Raw genomic sequence first — 5008 nt, 5'->3', positions numbered from 1 at the left:
ACACACACACACACACACACACACACACACACACAGTAGAAATAGTCTCCTTTCTATTGATAATTCTTAAGGCCTCTTAATCTCAGTTTTTAATGTTTTTTCTCCAGAAAAAAATTCTTCATACGTTCAAACGTTTTACCCACATTTAAGTCTTACATAAATAGAGGAATACAAGAAATACAACATTTACCTTTCTCATTTACAATAAATCAATCTTGGAGACTATTTCATGTCAATATGTTTCAATTTGTTTTTCTTTCTTTCTTTCTTTTTTGGTGCTGATGTTGGTGTTTAAACTCAGGGTCTGGATACTGTCCCTGAGCTTTTTTTACTCAAGGTTAGTACTCTACCACTTGAGCCACAGCTTTTTTTTTGGTTTTAATTGGAGTAAGAGTCTCACAGACTTTCCTGCCCTGTTGGCTTCCAATAGCTATTCTCAGATCTCAGATCTCCTGAATAGGTCTCCTGACGTCCTGAGTAGCTACAATTACAGGTGTGAGCCACCTGAGCTCCAGCTTGTTTTCCTTTTTTAAAATGGCTTCATTTAGCTTCATCCTATACATGTGTTTTCATTTTTTAATCAGTGCTCTTTTGATAGGTACACTGCTTCTAGTCTTGCCACTACATAGAAGGCACAATAAACACACAGATTTATAGATAGCTGTAAGTATGTATCTACAGGGAAAGTTCTTTTAAGAGCAAATTGGTCAAAGCACATATGACTTTTAAATTTTGATATATTGCCAAGCTGCCCTTCAAAGATGCCATGGTAAATTCTCTTGTCCATTTTCCCCTACTATCAATAGCCTGTGTCTTGTCAGTTTTTATCTGATTGGTAATTTCAATCACTATGTGTTTTGCTGAAGATTGAACCCAGAGGTCTCATGGAAGTTACACAAGTGTTCTACCACTAACCCTCTGTCCCTAACTTAAATTTTTTTTTTTTTTTGCTGGTTGTGGGGCTTGAACTCTGGGCCTGGGCACTGTCCCTCAGCTCTTCAACTCAAGGCTAGTACTCTACCACTTGAGCCACAGCGCCACTGCTGGCCTTTTCTGCTTATGTGTGCTTAGGAATGAACCCAGGTCCTTATGTGTGCAAGGCAAGCACTCTACCACTGAGCCACCTTCCCAGCCCCTCCCTTGTCCCTAAGACAGTCATTAGTTCTCTGAGTTTTTTTAAAATCTTTTCCACCTCCATTGGTATCTTTGTACTTGTAGGGCCTCAATTTCAGCTTTGGTTACTTCATGTTTTGTTACCAGGTATCCCTCACTCCTATCTCTTTCACAAATGATACAAAAATGGACAGATTACTATATTTCTCATTTTCATAATCTAAGGTTGGCTCTGATACTGTCTGCAGTATCAGGCTCAAATCTTTAATCAGGCATTCATTATTCTCTAGAGTTTAGTCTACTTTTGAGATTCCTGCACATTTATAGAGTTGTACTTTAAACTGCTTTCCTGCCTTCATCCTTGTTTCCCCACTTCTGCCTGGGCATTTTCTTTCCTGTTCAAACTCAATTATCTTTCAAGGTCCTCTTGGTGATTATCTTATGCTTGGAAAGCCAGGTCCACAATGCTCTTCCCACTGTTAAGATCATTCATTGTATTACACAGTTACACAATTAGCACTTATTAACTTTACAATTCTTTCTGTCTCTTGAACTAAGCTATCCATTTAGGAGAAGCTATACACTTAGGCTAGTACTCTACCACTGTGAACCACAGTACCACTTCTGCTTTTCTGGTGGTTAACTGGAGATGAGTTTCAAGGGCTTTTCTACCTGAAATTTCCTGCCTGGGCTGGCTTTGAACTATGATCCTCAGGACTCAGCCTCTGAGTATGTAGCGTTACAAGTGTGACCCACCAGTGCTTGCTAACATACATATTTTAAAAGTAAGCAAATGCTAGCTAGTTATCAAGAAAAATATTGATAAGCCTTTCCAAAAGAACTGAAATCCTTGGAGATACTTTATATTAATCTACTAATCTACTGCAGATGCCAAAAGTAGTTAGATGCTGAGCACTGGAGAAATACTTGTGTTGCAAGTAAGAAAACGTAAAAACTTTTCAGTAAGGAAAATCAAAAGACTTTATATAAAACACCAACTCAAATCAGAGTTAATATCTCAGAAATGCTGCCCACCCAACTGTCACTACATTGTTTTTCAATTTGTCTGTTTTTTTTTTTTTTTTTTACATCCTTGGGACATATCAAAACCAAGGCACTCTGGATCATCTATTCAGTTCTTTGCCTAAAGTCTCATATTCTCCCAGTTGTGAGAGTAAAGGGAGTGTAGAATGAACTATATTAAATAGGCAATAAGACCAAGTATCTATACATTTTTTCAACCTTTAGTGAAACTGAGACTTGGTATCTGGTTAAAATAAAATACCACAGAAGCCCCTTTCAATAATGTTTTTTCTTAGAAATTAAACTAATCAACAAAACAAACAAACAAAAACAGAGTTTCACTATGTATCACAGGCTGTCCATGGACTAAAAATTCTGCCTTGGCCTTATCAGTGTTAGGATTATAGTCATCTACCATTGCTCCTAAAAATGCAGAACAAACTGTCTCTTTAGATGTATACACCTAGTGTTTAAGAAAACACTTGGAAGGACATATAGATTTTATATTATATTATTTTATGTATTATATATTAGGTTTTATATATTAGTTATAGTATTAATTGTTTTGGTGTTACTGGGGTTTGAATTCCGCATTCTACCACTTACTTGTGCCATGTCCCACAGCCTACTGCCTTATTTTAAAGAAATATTTTTGCCGGGTGCCAGTGGCTCATGCCTGTAGTCCTGAAGACTGTGGTCGAAGGCAGGCTGGGCAGTAAAGCCTGTGAGATTTTTTTTTTTTTTTTGGTCGGTGGTGGGGCTTGAACTCTGGGCCTGGGTGCTGTCCCTCAGCTCTTCAGCTGAAGGCGAGCGCTCTACCACCGGAGCCACAGTGCCACTTCCGGTTTTCTGAGCGGTTTATTGGAGATAAGATTCTCACGGACTTTCCTGCCCAAGCTTGCTTTGAACCACGATGCTCAGATCTCAGCCTCCTGAGTAGCAAGGGTTACAGGAGTGAGCCACTAGTGCTCAGCAAGTCTGTGAGGTTCTTATCTCCAATTAACTACCAGAAAACAGGAAGTGGTGCTGTGGCTTAAAATGATATAGCGCTAACCTTGAACGATAAAGCTCAGGGACAGTGCCCACACCTGAGTTCAAGCACCTCGACCAACAACAAAAAATATTTTTTCACTATCCAGCGCCAATGATTCACACTTGTAATCCTAGCTACTTAGGAGGCTGAGATCTAAGGATTTCGATTTGAAGCCAGCAGGAAAATCCAGGAGACACTTATCTCTAATTACTCACCAAGAAGCCGGAAGTGAAGCTGTGACTCAAGTAGTAGAGTGCTAACTTTGAGATAAAAAGCTCAGAGATGGACAATGTACAGTCCCTGAATTCAAGCCCAAGGACCCCCCCCCCCCCACACACACCCCAAGGACCGACACACACACACACACTGTGAGGGCTCCAGGTGTGGCTCTAGAAGTATAGTGCCTGCCTAGCAAGCAGGAGGCCTGAAGTGCAAATCCCAATATCACCACACAAAAAGGTACAAATTGTACATTAATACTTATTTTCTGTAAAGTTTTTCATTAATAAAAAAAAATATCTGGGCTAGGAAGGTGGCTCAGTGGTAGAGCGCTTGCCAAGCATGCATGAGGCCCTGGGTTCGATTCCTCAGCACCGCATAAGCAGAGAAAGCCGGAAGTGGTGCTGTAGCTCAAGCGTAGAGCTTTATCCTTGAGCTGAAGAGCTGAGGGACAGCGTCCAGGCCCAGAGTTCAGGCCCCACGACCAAAAAAAAAAAAGTCTGAACGTTCATCTGCAAAATGCTACTACCTACTTAAAAAAAAAGTATCCCCGACAGACTTCTCTGCAGAAAATGTGTCTACACAAGGCCTGCGTAGGCTAGGGCAGACCTTATATGAATAATCAAAGTAATCAATGGATCAGACCCCTCAGTTCCACCACATTATCACAATTTATTTTCCATAGAGGCAATTGGTAATGAAGTCAAAGCAAAAAGACCCAAGTTCTAGTTCTGACTTGTGAAGAATATGCTGGAGGACCTTGCACAAATTACTTCATGAGAGGATCAATTACAGAGGAATATTTCCTTGTTAAGATTTAACATCCATGCTGCCGAGGAAAGTCTCCCAATTCTCTTCAGAAGTTGTGGGAATCTAAAGGCAAGAAGATAAATTCCCTTTGGATTCTGCAAACACTGGTTTGTGAAGAACGAACTCTGCATCTCAGGGGCTTGTTTTTAGGGTTGAAATGGACTTGCCAACACCAAGTCCTTCGACACAGAAGCGTTCTGCTCCCATAGCAATCCCCAAGTGCCAAACCCTAATCGCCATCCACTGGCGATGAGCGCTTAGCGAACCATGGAGACGACTCTACTACAGTACCCAGCATACCTCACTCCCACCCTGGCCCTCCTCCTGGCGCTCCAGGTCTCCTTGCAGGCCGGGATTTGTAGTCTGAACCCTCGGCTACAGCAGGGAGCAAGGGGCGCCAAGACACCCTGGGAATCAGCTCTTCCCTCCCTAGCCATGTTTGTTCTTTGGAACAAGTGACCACTGACCCACTACAGTCTGTCCAGCTGCGAGACCCCAACTTTCCTTCAGGACCAGCCTTACGCAGGGTTGGACACGCCCCGGAAGCAAGTGTGGTCACCCAACGGACCTCCGTAGCGTTTTTCAGCCACTCAGAACCCGACTACAGCCCGGGGCGGGACTAGAGGCGTGGCCCAGGGCGGACGCGCGGGGGCGGATCGGCGTGGCGTGGAGCCTGGGGCGGGGCTCGGAGTGCGGGGCCGCGCGTCTGGGTGGTGGCGGGTACGCGCCGGTGAGGAGAGGCGGCTCGGGCTGCGGCTGCCGGCGGGGGGCGGGGGGGAAAGGAAGCACCGGGAAGGGGGGGGCAGGGCG

Source organism: Dipodomys ordii, unplaced genomic scaffold (assembly GCF_000151885.1).
Source record: "Dipodomys ordii isolate 6190 unplaced genomic scaffold, Dord_2.0 Scaffold207, whole genome shotgun sequence".
NCBI lineage: Eukaryota > Metazoa > Chordata > Mammalia > Rodentia > Heteromyidae > Dipodomys > Dipodomys ordii.
The sequence above is the reverse complement of the archived record's forward strand: the minus strand, read 5'-3'. Positions refer to the sequence as shown.